The sequence below is a fragment of the Amblyomma americanum genome, chromosome 11 (genome assembly GCF_052857255.1).
Source record: "Amblyomma americanum isolate KBUSLIRL-KWMA chromosome 11, ASM5285725v1, whole genome shotgun sequence".
NCBI classification, from domain to species: Eukaryota; Metazoa; Arthropoda; class Arachnida; order Ixodida; family Ixodidae; genus Amblyomma; species Amblyomma americanum.
Window position 1 is genome coordinate 12,218,098 of NC_135507.1, and position 21,306 is coordinate 12,239,403.

General features: G+C 47.4%; 1 long non-coding RNA gene across 1 annotated transcript; it reads left to right on the top strand.

Annotated features, from left to right (window-relative positions):
* The first annotated feature begins 2,960 nt into the window (after positions 1–2,960).
* LOC144110704 (uncharacterized) lies at positions 2,961–9,745 on the top strand. The gene is made up of 2 exons (XR_013309908.1): positions 2,961–3,050; positions 9,569–9,745. It is a non-coding gene; the product is annotated as an uncharacterized LOC144110704 (long non-coding RNA).
* Positions 9,746–21,306: the final 11,561 nt, after the last annotated feature.

The window sequence follows — 21,306 nt, forward strand, 5'->3', positions numbered from 1 at the left end:
GGCCGTAGCGTGGAAGCAGGTGCCACCGTTCCATCGAAAGTGGCGGCCATCACGCTTGACCCCGTAAGTTCGATTGTGCTGTTATGTGAGATAATTGCAAGCTTTGGTAAAGCCATGAGAGGCTTTCTGTAGAGCACAGCAAGAACTGCCTGTAGCATGGCTCCACTGTAGAGTTTGCAGCCTGGTTGCAAAACCTATTCGAGCTTTGCAAGACGCAGTTCTTGTAGTGGACTACTGTCTGCAAAATCTACAGTGTAGTAAGACAAACTTTGAGGACTCATACAGGGGACCCGGACTCAGTCTCCGGGCGCTCTCTGGAGCGTAATCATAGAGCCGAACAGCTTTCGGGGAGGCGAAACGCAAAAGCGCGTCAGTGTGCTGTGCAATGTCAGCGCGCGTTAAAGATCCCCAGATAATCGAAATTATTCCGGAGCCCTACATGGCACCATTTTCTTCCCTTCTTCTTTCACTCCATCATGGATTCCTTGGCTTACAGCGCTGTTCAGTTGTCCACCAAGGCGTGAGAGATACTGCGCCATTTCCTTTAATCATATGCCGAATTTAATTATTGCAAATTTTTCTCTTCTTTCTGCTGGTGCCTAATTGAAGAAAAATGAAATGTGGCGTCATGTGGCGCGAGGTGCCCGTTTCTTGTCTAAATGTTCTTTGAAGAGAAGTTAGTCATCTCGAGGCTTGTTCTTTTAGTACGCCGGCGCGCTTTTAATTGCGAGAGTAGACTTGACTCATGTGAGCAACCCCCTCCCGTCATCAGAAACATGTGGCCGGATCGGGACACGCACATGACATCGTCGCCCCTCCTGCAGCCATGGAGTCCCGGCGCCCTCACCACCACGTAGATTAAAGCGCTAATGAGGTGTCCACTCTCTCACTAATGAGGTGTCCACCCACACGGGGAGCCAGTTAGGTGTCTTTCCTTTCCTCAAAATAAATAGAGTCGGAGGCAATAAAGCTTGTTTCGAGAAAAGGAACCGCTCATAACTTCCTCAATTTGTAGACGCACGCGACCGCCTACTCACAGCGCGACTGAGTTGTCCATTAACCCAGGGAGCCAGTTACACTTGCTTCCGAATTTACATGTAAGAAATGCGCAGGTGTCCCGATGAAAATGAAAATTGGTTTTTGGGGAAAAGAATTGGCGCAGTGTCTGTCTCACATATCGGCGGACACCTGAACCGCGCCGTAAGGTAAGGAATAAAGGAGGGACTAGAGAAGAAAGGAAGAGGTGCCGTAGTGGAGGGCTCCGAGATAGGTTCGACCACCTGGGGATCTTTAATGTGCACTGACATCGAGCAGCGCATAGGAGCCTTTGCTTTTCGCCTCCATCCAAACGCGGCCGCTGTGGTCGGGTTCGAACCTGGGTACACCGTGTCAGTAGCCGAGCGCCGTAAACACTGATCCACCTCGGCGGGTCCTGAGTACTACGCGTCGCGGGCTTTGAGGCGTGCCGGCCGTCCATATTAAGGGTGCGCACGTAGTGCCGCAGAGCGTTTCGCATTGCTCGGTCGCGTCTAAACGTTTCCTTCCAAGAAATTGTGCCGCGTGGCCTGCGGAATAGCCTGCAGCCAAGAGGGGCGAGACGCGCCATGCGCATTGGCCGTATGAGAGGACTCACTGTCGAATCGAGACGCTGACCACTCTAAGTTGAGGACATCAGTTCACTAGCATTGTTGCATCGCGTACCTCGCAGTACAGTAACAATTCTTCCGGGTGTCCAGCTTCAGCGTCAATCCCACGGTTGTAGGTTTAAAAATGAGAGCGGTGCAGAGGTGAGTTCGAGCCATAAGAAACAGGATCTGTGCAGTGTGCCGCGTCTGTTTATTCAGTACTGGTCTGCCTGTTGTGTGGACACATGGGACAGGTTCTCTGCTGCTTGGTATCCCTTGAATAATGTGATGAGTGTTGATTTTCGTTCTGCCCATCCACTCGTTTATATATTTTAAGAAGCACGTTTATCGCCTTAAGACTGTCCCCGCACAGCGATTATTTTGAGGGAATTGTAGCGGGTCTGGCACCACAACATCTCCATGTAATATCAGTAAATTCTTTAAAAGCCGCGTGCTCTGTCGTAGACCATAATTTCTCTCTTCAGGAGAACAAAGCCACAGAAACAGTGTGAGTTCTCAGTGCACACTTCATCGAGGGAGAGAGGATGTTGGCAGTGAAAAAGAGATGCGACTTGGGCGACGTAATGAAATGCTTCGGCTTAATTTCACCCCCCCCCCCACCCCCGACTGTGGCTCGGGGATTAGTGCGCTCAGCTAAGCGCCGTTGTGAAACGCTTGCGATTAATGGTTAGCGTTCCGATCAATGGTTCTGTTAATGAATGGCGCTTCCTACAACCCTTCGAACTTAGGCCCCGCATGCAAAGTGCGCAGGACATTGACTGTGCGCTGCGCCTTCCTTGAGAGAATGTTGCAAAGGATCGGTGGTAGAAATTTTTCAGTCGATCACAGTGCCGCAACACACACGCTCATGAGCGGAGGTCGGAGCTTATAATACTTGCTTTGAGCTTGCGTGTATCGTGCTTCTGTGCAATTCCAACAGTCGCGAGTACCAAAAGAACGCCATGAGTCGGCCTCGCGTCTTTGAAGAACGGGATCACAGTTTGGTCGCCTTTGTGCAAATAGACCCCTAAATAATCTAAAGTGGCGTTCGGCAGCAGGTTTGTTTTTGGTTCTGCCGTGCAAATATCTTAGCGTCGTAAAATCATAGGTCCCAGGGTGATCTCCGCCGCGTCTTCGTTTTCAGGTGGATTCCTTGGCTGGAAGAAACGCGTTTACACCGCGTCCAACTTGATTGCAATCGTTGCACCCAAGGCGGCACCAATTCGCCAAGCCGTAGCAAGAAAGCCGGTCTTACTGCAGAATCGCGGAGGGTTACCCTGTCGCCAAGCCACGAAGTGAAAGCAGGTCCGACAGCAGAATCGAAGAAGGTTGCCTGGTCGCCAAGCCGTGACGTGAAAGCAGATGGGATCAGCCGCAGGCGCACACCTCCTAGGCAGGAAGAAGCAGGCATGGCCCCTTCAACAGGTAAGTTGAATTGGGAGACTTGCATGTTTAAGGGAACTTGTGGAATTACCTCAGAGGTTAGGTGCAGCAAGAATTCTCTAGTAACCGAGAGACCTGTGAGCGCTCGTTTCGCTATTGTTGAAGCAAACGTTAACCTCACAGCACAGCTAGTGTTACGTTGTGCGCAGCAGAACCAGACGGTAGGTTGGCTGCACAGGATACCTTCAAGCTCTCTCAAGAAATGAAAGATCTGGTTAAGGATAATTAACCACATCAACGTTATTAGATTGTATTCCGCAGCAACCGTGTACGCTCACGGAAAGGTTACAAACTGGTAGGAACTATGGCAATGCATATTGTAGACTAGTTTGTGAACATCGAAGTGGATGCTGATCGCTATTAGACCAGAGTTTATCTTGTGTGACGCGGCGCCGCGGAAGCAGACTCAATGGTCACTTCCAGGTACAGTCTTATACAGCTGAAGACAGAAACGGCAAATGGTCCTCAATGGAGGCCCTCCAGCCGACAGCATCGACCACCTGTCATGTCGTCGTTTTAATCTCCTTGCTCCTGCATGCGTGGCATCTCAAGGCGGCTGGTAGCTGCAAGGAGACTAAGCAAGGATTAACCGCATTAACCACGAGATCAATAAAGTAGGCTTAAAGGGCCTCCTTTCAGGGAGATATGTCGCTTCGTTCATGAGTTGCGAGCTACTATGTCGCTGCTCAGGCTTGCTCGACCAACGTCTTCAGTCTTGCTGTGCACTCTCATTTCTGCCTTTTGCAAATGCTTGCACACTGCAACCTAGCCGAGCAGCGTTGTAGATTCTGACAGGGACCCTTTTAAACCATGTCTCGGTGCCAAGCTGCACTGTTCCCCAGTCGACTTGCGACTGCCAACTGGGTGTTTTAGTCAGCAGTTACTATTTTGGAGCTTTTAAGACGAACATTTCTGGTTATAAGTCTTCTAGGTGCCGTTAAGGATTCGGTGCTAGTTATAACTATTCCGGGGACAACCACAACGGTGTCCTTGATGGGCCATGTGTACCGAAAGAGGCGTCGTAGCGGAGCGCTCCGGATATATCTCGAAATACGACATACGACCACCTGGAGCTCTTTAATTTGCACCGACGCCGCACAGCGCACTGGCGTCTTCTTATTTTAAAGCGAAAGCTTCACTGGCCCCGAACTTGCGATTTTGACGTGGCCGTGCTCCAACGAGGCACATAAAGTCACAGCGCGCGCCTCACCGCGGATATTTCTCTCTCTCTCGCTCCCTAGTCAATATTGCACATGCGCCACTAATTGCACCGAGCCACAAGTGTTCCGCCGCTGCGCAGCGCCGTGTCTTTCCTCAAAATGCAACTTTCAATTTTCAGTTATGCCTTTCTCCTTACACTCCCTCCTTTATCCCTTTCTTTAGGGCGCGGTTCAAATGTCCACCGAAATATGTGAGACGGTTACTGTCCTTCGCGCGCTCGCCGCGCCATCTGGCATGACGGCACACCGCGCGGCTCCCCGCCGCCGCCGTTTGGTATGACATCACACCGCGTCCGGGCATATTCTCACAGCCGGCCTCCTCTACGCCGTGGCGGCGACGGAGCCGAAAACCGCGGCAGCAATGGAGCGGCGCGGTGTTCTAATCTAAGCAAAAGTTCCCAGGACGTCCAAGCACCTGTTGAATCGATCCCACACATGATGTTATAAGTACTGAGGGGTCCATATAAAAGCATCTGCTCTACTTTTTTTGGACCCTAGTTAGGAAACGACCCCAACAACTGAATCATGAAGGTGGATACTCTCCTGCCATATACCGCTATTCTGATAGGGTGTTGACAACACAATTTAGATCAGCAACATTTCACTCTCTGTATTTAAACAGCAGCACTTCTTCCATCGAACCGAAAAAATAGAACACCACTCCATGGATGCTTTCATACGACCGCACCTCTCTATAGGAAAATGGTTAACTGGCAGGTGATATAGCACTGCATTTCAGCTAGATCTTGCGTTCTGTGGGCACTTTTGTCTCCGACAGAACATACAGGACCACAGCTGCCAGAGCTGCATGGGTTGAGTATAAAACTCAATGATGGCCAGATTCTCCACCACACCATTAGCCAATGCCAGCTGGGTCCCTCACGTACTGACATTTTACCCATGACTCGGGCATCAATAGCAGCTGACAACTTAAACCATTCTCCTATTCAATGTGAACCAGAACATAACCTTTCTTTGAATTAGTTTCATTGAGTCAATTAAAATGGTCCACACTCCCAACACTGTTGTCATCACATAAAAACTTTAAAGGGACTAGAAGCCCAAATATTAAGTCAGCATAGATTATTAGTAGGTCAATGTTCCAAAAAATGTCAGTCAAATTTCACCAGCGTAGAGATTTTTCTTAATGAAATAGTAGAAACAGCATACAGTTTTATTGCTTCTGGTGACGATGTTGATGATAACATTGCAATGAACAAACCACTGGCTGAGCTTTGTAGATTGAAAAAAAACGACAAGTATACAGATTGACAAAACTAGTATTTCTCGACCGAGGTTTGCATATTAAAACGTAAAGCGTAAAAGGTATAACAAACAAAGAACAAGACTCCTCCAGTGTAGTCACAAGGGTTGTAGTCTTGGGCCTTATCCCTGCATGGTTAGAGAATGATTCCAATAGTTACATGTTTCTTTCCGGTAAAGCCATTACAGAACAAGTGTAGAGGTGTGCGAATACCGAATAGTACCTCTTGAATCGAATATCGAATAGTAACAAATTTACTCAAACATGTGCTGAAGTGCTTGTAATTTATAAGTTCTCATGCAAAAAAAGCCGCTGCTGCACGTGATCCGGCAACAGGTTTTCTTGCCTGGACGTGGCAATGTTGCCAGCTGTAGAAAACAGTTTTTCACTTGGAACTTGCGTTGCTGATATTGCCAGGTATTTCATGGCCATTCTGTACAGACCTTAAAAGTTCTGCTTGCCTGTTTTCCTCCAGTACGTAAAAGGGTCTTCATCCTTGCTGCAAACTGGCTCTCGAAGATGCCGCTGAAGTTCATCAATGTTGCCTGGTTCACGGTTGTCTCTCTTCCCAGATGATATTGCAAGTTTGTCAATATTGTCCCATATGCTGGCACTGCACTGCTTTTGTGCTGTAGATGTTGAGGGCTCCGCACAGTCAGTGGGTGGTGGGAATGGCGAGCTCTGCAGCTCAGTCCTTATCGTTCCAGAAGCCTTGTTTCTTGTAAAGCTTCAGTACAGAAGATGTTTTTGAATCATGGGCCGCATGCCGTTGCCGTGATGTACTCTTTTTGCTCATTGTGGTTAGGAGATCTTGCCTTCACAGTTTTTTGTATTTTTTTGCGAACAGTGACGTGTCTTCATCCGCTGCAGTACAGTCGTTCAGCACTATGTGCGTTCCGTATTTCTGCCCACTCATGTCTTTTGTTCTGATGCAATTGGCTCAAGGACCTTGACCAGTCCAGCCACATGTTTTCCATTCCTGTGGTGTCAGGTTGGATACCACTGTCTCCGACGTAGCGTGTTCAAGGCAAACTGCTACTTTAAGCTGAAGGAGACGTGATAGCATGTCATGCTCGCTATTCCGCCTCGTGTCTACATTCTGGAAAAGCTCCAGGAGGGGTAGCTACATCCGCTGCTAGCAGTCCTTTAGTCTTGCTGCAGCTTGGGCACTGTGCTTGTAAGAGCCTACTATTGTACGGCCTTTTTTAAGAATGGCTGGCACTCCTGCAGTTTCTTCATTGGCATACTTGATGACCAACTGCAATGTAAGGCCCGAACACTGCACTGAAAGTCCCGGAGAGCTGCGCGGAAATTTGGAGCATTGTCAGACACAACAAAAATAGCTACCTCTTCCAGTGGCAAATCCTATTCACTCGTCGTTGCTTCCAGGAGAGCTAAGATGTGGCATGGAGTGTGACTGTCAATCACGTGCGGGCCAACAGTTTTGACAACAGTTACCAGAAGTCAACTATCGATTACAGGACGCGCACGCAATGAACAGGAAGTGCTAGTGGGACCCTGACTGCCACACAATACTTCAGGCAATCTGCAAGTGTCGTCACTGTCGCTTGTGGATAACAAATAAAGCAGTTTCAGTTAAAACAAATGGTCACCGAACGTATTTCTGGATAAAGTGATTTAAAATTAAGTATTCAACAAATCAGAGAAAATATGGACAGTTAGCAAGAAGTACCTATGCTGTGATGGCAACCTGGCTACCAAGTGTTTCCCAGGCATATGATGGCATCGGCACTTCTTACAATGTTGCCACACTGCGTAAACCAGCAAGGATACAACCGGTACAAAATTGAGATTATTTAAGATATCTAAAGCACAGCTTGCATTTTATGTAGGGGTGCGCGAATGCAGTCGAGCCCACTTATAACTGCTGGAGTTATAACGAACACTCGTTTATTACGAACAAAGGTAGACTTACTATCAAATTATGTATTAGGGCAATGGCGTTGCATCTGAGATACAGTGAACAAGTGTGGCTGCACAACTCAGCTACAGCGATTGAGGAGGCACTGTGAACTCGGTCCTGAAGTAGAAAACCTCAGTTTCTCTCTGGAGCAGAGAGCGACGAGCACCTCAAAGTCCGCATGACAACACCTGCCCTATTTCTAAAGAAAGAGCGCAACCCCCGGAAAGAAAAAATAAAAGAATAAATTACGGTCTGTATGGAGCGCCAACAATGCTTTTCGCAAGATGCGGCCATCGAAAACGCATGGTTTCAAGGAGGGTGATGAAAAGTGCAGTAAGCTTTGAGTTACCGTCCTTGAATGCCTGAGCATGGAAGAGAGCGACCAGCGGACACCATGTGTCTTTGCGGAGAGTAGCAAGGCTGCAGTGCTTTAAAATCTACATACTCGTGCGACGACTGGGCAATGCATGAGAGTTTAATCAATGAGTACGCCACTAAACATAAATTTGCGACTTGTTTGCCGAGTGGCTTGTAAAAAAAATTTGAGTATCCCGTTCGTTCTCGACAACCGTCGGTGCGCACCATGTGCTACCTTTTCTGACTGTGGCAACCACATTTTTCTGCCAACAAACACGACGAGCCAGACGTGCCTCTTGACATTGGCGTAATTCACATGCTCCAGGTGTTTTGTCGGAGCCCCGACTCTTGTGCATACTAAGAGCAATGATCGCAATTGACTGATAAGGTGCCTAAGTCTCAGTCCGTGTGACTCTGTTCCCCACCATAGAATAAGTTCGCGTGGATAGAACTGCCTGCAGCGTGCATCAGGAGTTGTTTCCGTAAGGCAGACATTGTGATGCAAAAAATGACGGAGGACGCTGTCGAACACCCACAATATGGAGCGCATGCTTATTTTTGGCAACGCGTCTTTAATACGCAGCTAGCCCAGCCTGATGTCGCCTGGGATGAATTTGCTTTGAAACGGACTATTAGTGTGGTCATAGTTCGCATTTTTCCTAAGACCACCTCTGTATGAAATTTCCGGCCAAATACCTTGTCCCATTCCATTCTGTCCCGTTTCTTTAGCGCTGTGTTTCTTCCTAATGTTCGTTCACCAACTCGCCCTACAATGCACCTTAATACTTTTTTGCAACTTTGGAATATTATGTTTATTGAATGTTATTCAGTTTTATTGTAAACATTATTACCTAGTAGTACATGTTTTTGCAGCTGATTAAAGCTTTTATATTCCTCATTAATGCCACATAGAGGTTTTTAAAGTAAAAAATTATGCGGTTTGGGTTCAAAGAAACGAAATAAAGAACACAAAACTTCCCACTGGCAATTGGTTCATGCATGATACGAGAGTAAAAATCATATACATTGTTTATAAAAAAAGTTTGAGCGGAAAAAGATAATTTTTCTAAATTTTTTACAGGCTGTTTTGCACTAGTTAGCAAAATTGAAAGGACTATCACAAGACAGGAAAATTTTTTTCAAGCGGATATTAAGAGAAATTGCTTTGGACAGTTCAGTAAAATGCTACAGATTTTGTGTGAAAAAGCAGAGAGGGTCGAGCGCAAACTCTGCTGCATTTTGCATGGAATGACCCAAATACTGGTGAAGTAGCATAGGAACCTGACACTGAGACTTTTGTTCTCTTGTCAGCTCTGCTAGGATGCTTTGAACTAGTCAGACAGGTTCTATGCAACACGGGGAATGCACACAACCATTGGCCATTTTCGTGTGGTTGAGCTGTTTTTGGTCTTTTTTCTTAACCTTGGAATAGGCTCCCATATCTTTCTAAAGAAAAAAATGCAGCCATTGGTCGAACATTATTTTATGTGATTAAAGGCAAATAATTGGCTCTCCTCTCTTAGTTTGGAGGCCGTTTTTCGGAACAGGTTTATTCGCCCATTCTACTATATGAATTACACAGGTCATCTTGGCACCTTTGCGTGTCGCAAGTGTGGTGATTAATTAACTGAAACCCAATGATTGTCCAGTAAGACTTCTGTAGTATAATGTGGGTCCTTACTAGTATGTATTCTCTCATGTGTTGTATGAAATGTGCTTCATGTTGTCCGAGCAGTTTGGCCACAAGGCGTCTGCTACTGGAGCCACAGCACTTGATGCTGGTGGCCCTTATTCCCCTGGCGCCCTGGGAGCAGACGGGGGCCCAAGCCTGTTGTGCAAGCTCTGCAACGTGGCCGATCGTCGTCTCTACAAGATTGTTAAATGGTGAAAGAGCCTGCCTCTTTTCAGGGATATCCAGGTGGGGGTCTTTACTGTTTCTCATGAGCACATTATTTTTGCAATTACATAAATTTTCTGAGGAGCCAACGATGGCGTAGAGGTAGAGCGGCCGCCTCGCGTGCAAGAGGACCGGGGCTCTAATCCTGGTGCCGCACAATTCTCCACCGGGTTTAAAAAAAAAAACGTGTGTCGATGGAATTGCATAACGAGGCCTGGGGTGCGGCCTGATCTCGGTGACCAGAACCGATAACGCACTCCCTCAACAGAACAGGACTCCGCCACCCTGGTGTAGTACTTGGCCACAACCTTCTACGAACAAACCAATTAACCCTCGGCCCTCAGTTTCCAGCGTCTGCGGAGCAACTGACCGCGGCGACGGTCAGACCTGTTACGCAGCGGAGGGTGCTAAGAATTTCTGGCTCCGGAAAGGCCACCATTGGAATCTGAACCTGGCAACGTTTTACGTTAGAACTTTATCTAGTGAGGCAAGCCTAGCAGCGTTGTTCGAGGAGCTAGCGGGAATTAAATGGGATGTGATAGGACTTAGCGAAGCTAGGAGGACAGGTGAGGCGTATACAGTACTAAAGGACGGACAGATACTGTGCTATCGCGGATTAGAGGATAGATAAGAACCAGGTGCTGGATTCCTCATTAATCAAGATACAGCTGGCAACATAGAGGAGTTCTGTAGTATTAACGAGAGGGTAGCAGCTATTGCAATTAGGCTGAATAAGAGGTACAAGCTGAAAGTGGTGCAGGCCTACGCGCCTGCATCCAGCCATGATGACCAGACCGTTGAAAGTTTCTATGAGGACGTAGAATCGGCAGTGAATAAAGTAAAATCACAGTACACTGTACTGATTGCCGACTTCAATGCGAAGGTGGGCAAGAAGCAGGCTGACGACCACGCGATAGTTGACTATGGTCTAGGTTCTAGTAATATCAGGGGAGAGTTATTAGTCGATTTCGCCGATAAAAATAATTTACGGATCATGAATGCTTTCTCTCGCAAACGAGAAAAGAGGAAATGGGCCGGGAAGAGCCCCAATGTTGAGGCTTAAAAAGAAATCGACTTCATACTGTGCGCTATACCTGGCATCGTTCAGGATGTGGCCGTCCTCGGAAAGATGCGCTGTAGCAACCGCAGAATGGTAAGGTCTCGAATTAGCTTATACTTGAAGAGGAAACGGAAGAAGCTAGAGATGAAAAACTTCATTAACAAGTTAGCCGTAGGAGGGAAAGTACAGGAATTTAGGAAAGCGTTGCAGAATAGATATTCGGCTTTAACTGAGGAAGGCGATCGTGATGTTCATACAATGAACGATAATCTGACAGCCATCATTACGGAGTGCGCAGTAGAATTAGGCGGTAGGACAATTCGACAGAATACCAAAAAGCTATCTCAGGTGATGAAAGATCCGATTAAGAAACACCAAAGCATGAGAGAGTCTAACCCTACCGACAGAATAGAAGGGATAGAGCTATCGAAGTTAATAAATAAGCGCAAGGAAACCGACATAAGGAAGTTTAATATGGAGAGAATCGAGAACGCTCTAAAGAACGGAGGTAGCCTAAATGCGGTGAAGAGGAAACTAGGCATAGGTAAAAACCAGATGTATGCATTAAGAGACAAGCAGGGCAATGTCATTAGCAATATGGATAAGATAGCCAACGTAGCCGAAGAGTTCTACACAGACCTGTACAGTAGCCAATGTAATCAGGGCGTTAATGAGAAAGACAGCAGTGCACAGCAATGCGTCATCCCGAAAGCAACGTAAGAGGAAGTAAAGAAAGCCTTAGGAGCAATGCAAAGGGGAAAAGCAGCTGGGGACGATCAGGTAACAGCAGTTCTCTTGAAGGACGGAGGTGAGATCGTGCTCGAAAAACTAGCCACCCTGCATACGCAATGCCTAATGACCTCGACTGTATGGGAAGCTTGGAAAAATGCAAACATTATCCTAATTCATAAGAAGGGAGACGCCAAGGACTTGAAAAATTACAGACCGATCAGCTTACTATCCCTTTTCGACAAAGTATTTAGTAAGGTAATCGCTAATAGAGTCAGGGCTACCTTAGACTTTAATCAAGCGAATGATCAGACAGGCCTTCGTAAAGGATATTCCACAATAGATCATATTCACACTATCAGTCAGGTGATAGAGAAATGCGCAGAATATAACCAACCTCTATATATAGCCTTCACTGATTGCAAGAAAGCATTCGACTCAGTGGAAACCTCAGCAGTCATACAGGCATTGCGTAATCAAGGGGTAGAAGAGCCTTATGTCAAAATTCTGGAGGATATATATAGCAACTGCACAGCAACTATATTCCTCCGTGAAGTCAGCAATAAATTCTAATAAGGAAGGGCGTCAGGCAAGGGGACACGAACTCGCCATTGCTATTCACCGCCTGTTTACAGGAGGTATTCCGAGGCATGAATTGGGAACAGTTGGGAATAAGAGTAAATGGAGATTACCTAAATAATCTGTGATTCGCTGATGGCATTGCCTTGCTGAGTCACTCGGGAGGTGAACTGCAAATCATGATCAATGAGTTAGACAGGGAGAGCAGAACGCTGGGTCTAAAACTTAACATCCAGAAAACCAAGGTAATGTTCAAAAGTCTAGCAAGGGAACAGCAGTTCACAATTGGCAGCGAGGGCGCCCTCGCCGCGGCATTGCAAATACTTGGGAGTGCGCCGACAAAGCACACCCTCCCCCGGAATGGACTGGGTGCTCCCGGAGGGGGGGGGGGGGGTGGTGAGGGTAGGAATATGAAGCAGGCTGCAGCGCAGCAACAGGCGACAGGTTGCATAAACACCTGCGCTTTGTGTCGACCACATGCATACCTTTCCCCTTCTTCCCAGCGGGAAGGCTTTCTTCACATAAATTCTCGGGATGGCGCTTTTCGCCTGTTTCTCGTTTTGATGCGTAGAAAGCAGATTATGCGGTTTCTAGCGAAAGCAGCCTTTGTATTAAAGTGCACATACCATATAAACGCCATATAAGGCTCAGCTTGAATATCGTCAGGACATAGCTTGAGCGAATCACGCGTTATTCTTGTGCAAAACATATAAACCACTTAGCAAACAAGTGTTCCTCCTCATTTTAAGATGAAATTATTCCTTTTCACCTAATTTTTCTGTAAGAAGGCTCACTTGTAAAGTGCTTGTATTAACAGACTATGAAATTCTAACAGCAAAGAGAAAACTCTCACAGAAAACAGATCGCTTATAACGAAGAAAAGAGAAGAAAGCAAACACGAGTGTCTCCATCATCGGTCGATTTCGCAAGCAAAATGCAGGCGTCGATATCGAACTTCAAACGCTGATCCCGGAGGGCAGGCTGCACCGCCATTCACTTGAAACGGCGGGAACCGGTCGTTCTCGGTGTAGACGTCAAGAATTTGAAACTAATGGCGGCAAAATTTGTAATTTGGCATCTATTTCTTTTCTTGGCCTTGTTGTCCGATATATAAACGCGAGGAGATTGAAGCCTACATTCTTCACTTACTGTGGGACTGCCAAGCACTCAAGCCTACAACGATCCGGCACCTGAAGGTAGCGGGTCTTTCACCAAGCAACCCTGCTTCATATATTTCCAGGACGCAGAGACCGTATCATCGCTCTCTACTGAACTTTATCAAATCAGCTAGCCTTTTTCATTAATTTAATCATTACTAAATCGTTCATCACACCTTCGCCCATCACTGATGCCCTTAGACAATAAATCTGCCTTTAAAAATTCAGTTTTCTCAGCTGTGAATATTGGCTTTGTTGCCTGGCATACTTTAACGTACGTAGAAAGAGCCATAGATTCACTTTATACTGAAAACAGTAATTCAGTGGATTTGTCTTCGGTGTCCCCTTTAGAGTTTTAACGTTTACGGCAAATGTATTTAACATTTCTGAACGTTAAACTTTTATCCACCCAAAATGTCCCGTTCCCCCTTCCCCAGTGTGGATTAGCAGGCCACGGTCACCGCGCCGCAGGCCGACCTCTCAACCCTTTTCTTTATTTAAATTGTTTGTCTCTCTATCTAAGGACCACTGCCTGAAGCTGAAACGGATTTTTTCCGCAGATTACTCTTTACTGAAGAGCGTTAGAGCGCATGAAATAGATTAAGAAGATAGTTTAACGCACGCTAATACTGCCGCATAAGAATATGAGTACCGAAGAGACATTAGTCACGAACAGGACAGAGCCTACCTTTTGTAACCTAGCCAAGCAATTACATGTTTTGATATAATTTCTTCTGTATCATTATTGTGACTTATAAATCTGAAAGGAGCGCGTTGCCAGGAATTCTATGCCGGGTTCATAGCGTTGTTTCAGCCTTTGACGAAGGGTCAGAAATAAAACCAAATCGAAACAGAACCATTAAATCCTTATGACCCATGGCTCGTGTGGGCAAAGCGACCTCCGCGCCGACCGACCGTTATTTTCCGAGCGAATAATTTCGGACGAATGATTTGAAGGCTCGTTGCACACGCCGCCATTTTCTTTAACCAACTATACGAGACTTTCTCTTTTATTTGCAGCGTTGTCTCGTTCCTTAAGGAGAGACTTGCGTTTCCACTGCCTCCCGCGACTGAAGCACGTCAAGACTGGAAAAATAGCGACTGCACCTTCAACGACCGCAGCGAGAAAGCAGGTGGACGTGGTGATAACCGGACTATTACGTTCAGCCGCCACACTGAGGATTACCGGTAGGCATGGGATCAAGTTTCGGCGCAATGCCTGCCTTTGCTCTGCGCCACTAAATCGCAGCCGTTGACATTACAGTGAAATCCCGTTAATGCTAACGTGATTAACGGAAACTTAAGGTTTAGCGTTGTTGATAACCTCTGTATTCGAATCTTGCATAATTCGACGCCTTCGTCTGTTTCTCTCTAGCTTCGGATATTAGCCTTGAGACTGTACCACAAAAATAGAGACAATCTAATGTTGCGGGCTCCATCCCGTTGCTGCAGCTCGCTCTTAGAGGAAAATGAGATTTTAAATTTGTAGCGAGTCGAAAGTTCCTTGTAGCAGGAATTTGGCAAAGCCGGCTGGCTATAAATTATAGATGACTCTCAGAGCTGTTAGCATAATGATGATACACATTGGAACAGCCATGCGGTGGGATCCGAGTACGTATCCTGGGCGCCACTGCAGCTATGTTGCACAGCAAGAGCTGCAAACAACCTCCGCCTCTAACGGTGGCGCCATTGTTTCGAGTTCTAAACATTCCATTCGAATTTGAATTCGTTTTTTCTCTCTCATCTCGTGGCAGTCCGCTATCAGCTGCCTTGAAAGAACGCCGGTGCAGGCGCCTTGAGATCAAGAAGTATTTTGCAGATTTGTACGTCGTGAATTCCGAGGTCCAAATTCGCGAGTTCTAAGCAGGGAGTTCAGCCCATAGGTGTATTTTTCTTTGTAATTCTTAGGGATGCCGAGCCTTCTGTGACTTCCTGTTTGGGAGTCTTCTGAATACACGTGGTAGCCGACCTTGAAAAGATCCTCGTGTTTCCTCCAAATAGAACGCAGTAACCCAAGGCTACGCAGCATAAGGCAGCAGGACCTGTGCAGATCCGGCCCTTACTCCACGCAGTCGGCTATGGTTACCTCGGGGTCCGTTTGGAACACCCTCCCACTGCAGAGCCCCCGGCAGCTTACATTAAACTCGAACTCTCCATTCTGGCTTCTGTCATCCATACCATATCGTATGATACCATACGATGCCATAGCACGTCATACCGCATCATACCATACTTCTTTCCCACCTGGCATTATACACGTCCCTACATTCTCTTTTCTACCTGTTATGAATTTTCTTCGTCCTCTTCCATGAGACGTGACTCATGACTTTCTCCTACGTCTGTAGAAAAGTACCTTGTGGAGCTCGCACTTCTGGAAAGCCTCGCAAGTTCGGGAACATTTCGCATTGGTTCAGCTCGCGTTTAGTTTAATGCTTTTCCGTTTTCTTACTTTGTGCTCGGGACAACGCAGTCTGCCTAGTGCATTCTATATGCCTGGGGGTCCTGGGCCGGAACCGTGGCCAAACGTTTCGTGGTGGCATTTATACTGGCACAAAAAGTTGGAGCCGTCGAAGTGCTTGATACAGGGCAGTCATGCGTCTCTGATTTTTCACCCATCACCCGCGTTGGACGCAGGGCGCGTTCGGCGTGCCTCGGCGATCGACGGGCGTTGGAAGAACTCCTTTACGTGATATATTGGTAAAACTAGCTTCATTTAAGATGGCTCTATTGCCTGCTGCTATGAAGAGGTGTAGGCTAAGGTGTCATGGCCACTGTTATGCCGGCAACAATAAATCTTGTTAAGAATCTCTCCTTCTTTTTTCTAAACCCATAGTGTCTACGGACCATACCCACAACGCACAATGGTTTTCTTTGCATGTCTTATGTGCAAGAGTGAGTCCTGGTGATAGCCTACTTCCGGCGGTCTCGGTCGTAGGAGCAGTCAGATGGGGCACTGCACGGAGGCAGCGAAGCATAATGCGCCAGCTTTAGCATAAACAAACACTATTCTTTGAATGGAATTATCATTGTTTTTCTGCGGCCAAATGGTAAAGCTTCGCGTTATAAACCCGCCGACCAGTATTTGGTGCTCTTGCAAGTAATATTGAGCAAAGTGTATTCCAGGACGGAACTGGCATGAAAAGAATTTGTGACAGTACATATTCAATACCCGCAGTGGAATAATCGTACGGCCAGCTGTACAGCGCAGAGTCCAGTGTGATTTTTGCGATATGTCTACCTGTCACAGGTGTTGCCACATCCCAAAAGAAGAGACTTGGCATTTTCTGCATATTCGCAGTCTTCCTCCTTATGGGCAGACAGGGCGAGGCAGCCGCAGCATCAAAGCTGGTGAGCAGCTTTCCGTCCAATTTGGCCGCCCAGTCACCAAGCCGTAACCTGGAAGCAGGCAAATCCACCGACGTGGCTGTCCAGTGTGGTCGACGGTGTGGTGAGTGAGCATGGCCTCGTGTGTTTGGTCTCTGAGTGCAATGAGCTGCACATCTCTGGCAGTTGTGTAATGCAACTTCAGCAGAAGAAACAGGGGCTGAAAGAAGGGAACATTGAGGGTGTGCTTTTCTTATATCCTACTCGCCGCTACGGCTTATATTATATGACGTTCGCCGCAGATCTCGAGTTCATGGTCTTGTTGCCATCTTCGAAAGCAAGATGCAGACGCTTGTTCAGTAGGGCACATCGTTTCAGGCACCCAAAGCAGGTTTCTAAAGAAAACGCGCAGTGACCCCACGTCTTACTGGCCGGATGTAATAAAAAGCGTTAATATCACTAAAGACGTCTGGCTTCAAGGCTGTCTGGAACTTAAAATGGCCGCGGTGGTGTTCTACGAAGGTGTTCGCCGTGCAGAAGCGAAGGAAAGCAAGTATCAGCCATGGTGACTCATTAAGTCGGCCGCTGAGCCCGATGATGCGGTATCAAATGCAAGCCGCGGTTCGGTGAAGGTGATGCGTATAAAACTGCCGTGCGCTCTGCGATGTCAGTGCAGGAAGAACACAAGGCAGTCGAATCTAATCCGGAGTCATCCACCGCACCATCTAGTTTTCCCTTCTTTTTTTCTATCCCTCCTCCATACCTTCCGTCACGGTGCAGTTCAGGTGTCTACCGAGTGCGATGCGGTTACTGCTTCCTTAATTTCGGCATCGCCAAATATTTGTTACTGTCGCAGTGGCCGTATTTCGATGCAGGCGAAACACAGAAGGCGCCCGTTTGGTTTGCGATTTCATTGCACGTTAAAGATCCTCAGGCAGGCGAAACCTAAGCGCCACAGGTAATCGGCTCAATATTGGAAATGACTAATTTCACTCTGGTCCTACGTCGGACTGGCCTTTGCCAATATATTTCCAATATTGGGCCGATCAGTTCTGCTGCCGGTGAATTATTCGTAAACAAAGACAGGAAGAGTTTGAACGGACGCGGAAGTTCCACAGGACTGGCAGTGTTCACGACAGGAATTTGTACTAAAAGAGCAAAGTAAATGTTTCATTTGGTTTTGACTCAATAGCAATAACGCACCATGAGGCCAAAATGCTTCGGCGGTCTTATAATTCTCCAACTAGATGGAGGGCACACACCTCATCTGACGGAAGCATTCTCTTTGACTGGAGTGGAGTGACGTCAAAAATCCGGAGGTCAAGCTACATCTGGTAAAAGCATCAAAAGCCGCCAACATATAATGGCGTTTTGCGCCATCTCTTTGCGGTGGTGTCGCTTGTGGCGTCATCCTTTACTTCACCACGCTTTCGCACGTCGCACATTGGTTTAAGCGAGTTAAGCCCCAGCTAATTTTTTTTCGACCTGCTATATGAGGCATCCTTTTATTCTTGCCAGGCCTGCTTGCTCGAGCAGAATCCTGCGTTTCCTTTCCTGTCACGGGAAAAGTTCACAGTGCCTGCAGGACCTCACCAAACGTCCGAAGCCCCGAGGCCGAAGCGTGGAAGCCAATGGTGCTTGGCCAGCCTCCGGAATCATTGGATTGCGCGCCTCGGTGAGTCACGATATGCTTCGGTTCATAGTTAGCTTTAACGGTAAAGTGCCGAACTACTGCGGTAGAATCTGAGTACTAATTCCCGTAATTCGAATTGGAGTTTTACACGAAGTCACTTTTTGGCAGTACCAGTCTTGCTGGAAGAGGAAAGTGCAACTGTTGATATTTCGCGGGTCGTTATTGAGTTCACTTCCCCCTGTCGGCCAATCAGATAATGCGTCCTGTCATATAGTTGAGCATCCGCATCGTGTGCAGACGCTTCAGGTGTTCCTGTTACGTAATCGTCGGGAACCGGGTTACTGATACGAACAACTCCGTCCGTCCAAGGGCAGAAACACCTGAAACAGTCCTCACGCGATGTCAAATTTCAGTCAGGTATACTGAACAGTGATGTCGCTCCCCGCGAATGAACTTAACGCTTAGTCACGCTGTGTACTACACAGTTTTGTATGAAGCGATCTTGGAGTTGTTTCTGAGAGTTGGCTGCACTAAGCAGTGATTTGTTTCAGATCAATTTTGCATCCGTCATCTTCGCAAATGAGGTGGATTTTGTCTTATAGGGAACGCAGCGAACGAAAACTTCGGGCCTTCTTAACCACATTCTTAAAGGAGAAGTGCATTCTAAAGTGAGAATCACGCACACACAAGTAACGCAAAAGTACTTGCTTTTGGGAGGTAAGACGCCTAAATGCGGGAAATGATTCATGTCCGTTTATACTTTCCATTTCTGGAAATGCATCATCATACTTGCTTATCAAAATTTTACGAATAACCTGGGAGGGCGGGTCGACACTGATCCTTCGTGCCACCCGCAAGGTTCTCGTGTGCGTAAAGGAATTCACGGTTCGGTTTGTTTGTTACCTGAACGAAACAATTCTAAGGATGATTACGATATTGAATGCGAAATTTGAGCGCAGCTCTGTCGGTGTTTCGATTTTGCAGTGTATTCGGTGGAGAGAGAGAGAAAAAAAAAACTTTATTTGGGTGCTTTCAAGAGCTTGGCGTCTCGAGGCCTCCGTCGTCTTCACTTCGCTGGCGACTTGAGGCCTCTTCTTAAGCAAGGTTGGGCCCCTATTCCAGGGCTCCACTAAGCCTAGCTACCTCACTTGCGTGCTGCACTAAAGCCCTTTGGGCCGTGAGCTCGCAGCTGGTGAGCCGACTCTCCCATTGCTCCGCACTCGGGTTACTGTGTTGGCGGAATGTTTGGTTGCGTTCACATTCCCATGTGATGTGGTAGAGTGTGGGTGTGGCCCCGCACCAGGGGCAGGTATCTCTATACTGCGTCGGGTACATTTTGTTTAGGATGTATAAATTTGGGAAGGAGTTTGCTTGCAGTCTGCGCGAAAACGTTGCTTCCTCATTCGTCAGGGCTTTATGCGGGGGGGGGGGGGTATTTAGCTCTCGTCCCCCTGTGTAGGTTTAGGATGTCTGTATGTATATCCTCCCTCACACGCGTGTGGGCGATACTCCGGTGCATGCGACTGCCCCCTGACTTAAGGATCATAGTGTTTAAATCGGCGTGCTCAGCAAACGTGAAGAAGAAATCCAAACATCCGAGGATGTTTCCTTGCCTTAGAAGGATGTTTCCCTTCCGGAAACATTCCGGAAACATCTCTTTTATGACACAAGATACGCCATCTACCACATGAATTTTGCACTATTATTGCGGTTTACAGCTACCTTTGCTCCATCGAAGAATGTTATATACAACGCTCTCCGACTCAACCGTAAGCTTTAACCCAACTCTCACCCTAGTCTTTCTGAGCGAGAGGATCACATCCTTCGACAGATACAACTCAACACACTTGTCACAACTGCACGACTTTACCTGTACAAATGCCGTCGCGATCCTTCATATACCAACTGTCCTGCCCCCTATGCCAACCTCTCCTACTGTTTATTCTCCTGCCCGGTTTCTCTGCAATCGTATTTCTTTCGCACCCCCTTACACGCACTGTCGGGAGCTGGCTGGACTGGCTTGAAGCTGAAGGTGAACACAAACAGCGTTTTCTCGTGCAGCAGGCCTGCGTCGTCTTAGGCGTTTAAGTGTTGTGCCTAAATAAAGTCTCACATTACTGCCACTACTATCGTATACCATTTCGTCCTCCTTTACGGGTGATGTCCCTATGATATACAACTTCACCGCGTTCTCGATTTCTCAGATGGCACTGACATCTTAAAGTGCATTCAAAGTTTTTTTTTTTTTTTTCAGGGACATGCTTGGAGCACTCGACTTATGCTCGATTACCAAGGAGGCACTTGATCAGGTAAGCCTGGCTTCCCTGTTCGTCCAAGGTGCGGGTGTCCAAGAAGTTCTCGAGACACTAATCAAAAGAAAACGATCAATTTTCTGGCTGCTTGGAGACGGGGCCACGTATTTAGGGATGCAAGGTGCAGTTGACGGCGGGTCAGTGCAGACCATCCCCGTCGGTTTGTGGCTGCATGTTTAGGCTGAAAATGAATTAATTGTTTTTCCGAAACATTTTGACCCACACGTGTCCCATTCCACAAAGGTGTGTCAGCCGATTGAGAATCCGACTGGGACGTGTTGGTTGGTTGCCCCTCATTTGTGCTGGAGGCTGTGAGGCGCTTATGGCTGCTGTTCCGTGTCCAGTAGCTACGTCGATAGTCGGGGTTTCCCGCTGGGGCCTACCCTGCAGTGAGTTGCGAATCCCCAGGAGGACTGTCAGGGCACTCTCCGCGGCCATATGAGCGGGCTGCTGCCCACGATGCCCGTTGTCAGGATATGGTAGCAGGTGTGGAGGGGTGTTAGGATGGGTACTGGCCGGCGTGGCTGAAAAGGGCGACCAAAATGTCCAAAACGACTATGCCGCATGCACTCCCTTTTGGTGAAAAGAGCGCGGCACCCAGCCGCTGCGTGTTTGTTTCCGATATCGAAGAAGTCGGGTCCTCGAGGGGGCTTGCGGCCAGAAAAACGAAGTCCGGGCTGTGGAGAATTTGCAACCGACTCGCATTCCATGTCAAAGAGTCAGAGTTTATTCAGGCAACGTGTGGTACAGTTTCCTAAGGCGCAGACCAAAAGGCAAATGGA